Source organism: Perkinsus marinus (assembly GCF_000006405.1).
Source record: "Perkinsus marinus ATCC 50983 genomic scaffold scf_1104296971224, whole genome shotgun sequence".
NCBI classification, from domain to species: domain Eukaryota; phylum Perkinsozoa; order Perkinsida; family Perkinsidae; genus Perkinsus; species Perkinsus marinus.
The window spans coordinates 1-1,037 of record NW_003202155.1 but is presented as its reverse complement, the minus strand read 5'-3'; the positions used below and the strand labels follow the sequence as shown (position 1 = coordinate 1,037).

The 1,037-nt window shown below is 49.7% G+C and overlaps 4 non-coding genes across 4 annotated transcripts; all 4 read left to right on the top strand.

The window, feature by feature from the left end:
• The first annotated feature begins 184 nt into the window (after positions 1–184).
• Positions 185–264, top strand: Pmar_PMAR026988. The gene has a single exon. It is a non-coding gene; the product is annotated as a tRNA-Leu (tRNA).
• A 187-nt stretch (positions 265–451) lies between these two features.
• Positions 452–531, top strand: Pmar_PMAR026987. The gene has a single exon. It is a non-coding gene; the product is annotated as a tRNA-Leu (tRNA).
• A 121-nt stretch (positions 532–652) lies between these two features.
• Positions 653–732, top strand: Pmar_PMAR026986. The gene has a single exon. It is a non-coding gene; the product is annotated as a tRNA-Leu (tRNA).
• Positions 733–919: 187 nt separating this feature from the next.
• Pmar_PMAR026985 lies at positions 920–999 on the top strand. The gene has a single exon. It is a non-coding gene; the product is annotated as a tRNA-Leu (tRNA).
• The last annotated feature ends 38 nt before the right edge of the window (positions 1,000–1,037 follow it).

Below are 1,037 nucleotides of genomic sequence, written 5' to 3'. Positions count from 1 at the left end.
TATATACCTGACTGGGGTTATATTAAGAACCCGAGACGTTTTCAGAAGCGAGGTAGTGCAGGATCAACACCTTCTGATCGATATTGCGCCATCGCACCTCGCAGAAACCGTTCAACCCATTTTTGTGTCCTCTGGTTTGGCAGAGCGATGCGTCACCTCGGCTATGAATCTTGAAGCACTCATCGACAGTTTGGCCGAGTGGTCCAAGGCGCTGGCTTTAGGCGTCAGTCCGAAAGGGCGTGGGTTCGAACCCCACAGCTGTCAGTCTACATACCTGACTGGTCTTATATTAAGAACCGAGACCCTTTCAGAAGCGAGGTAGTGCAAGACCAAAACCTTTTGATCGATATTGTGCCATCGCGCCTCGCAGAATCCGTTCAATCCATTTTTTGTGTCCTCTGGTTTGGCAGAGCGATGCATCACCTCGGCTATGAATCCTGAAGCACTCATCGACAGTTTGGCCGAGTGGTCTAAGGCGCTGGCTTCAGGCGTCAGTCCGCAAGGGCGTGGGTTCGAATCCCACAGCTGTTAGAAATTTCTTTTCGTGTGATTTGATGAAGAACGCATTCCGCGGAAACGGTTCGAAACCGTTTTTGTGTCATGTCCTATAGTGTAACGCATCTTCTCCGCTATGATTTTTGAAGCACTCATCGACAGTTTGGCCGAGTGATCCAAGGCGCTGGCTTTAGGCGTCAGTCCGAAAGGGCGTGGGTTCGAATCCCACAGCTGTCAGTCTATATATCTGACTGGTCTTATATTGAGAACCGAGACCCTTTCAGAAGCGAGGTAGTGCAAGACCAAAACCTTTTGATCGATATTGTGACATCGCACCTCGCAGAATCCGTTCAATCCATTTTTTGTGTCCTCTGGTTTGGCAGAGCGATGCATCACCTCGGCTATGAATCTTGAAGCACTCATCGACAGTTTGGGCGAGTGGTCTAAGGCGTTGGCTTCAGGCGTCAGTCCGCAAGGGCGTGAGTTCGAATCCCACAGCTGTTAGAAATTTCTTTTCGTGTGATTTGATGAAGAACGCATCC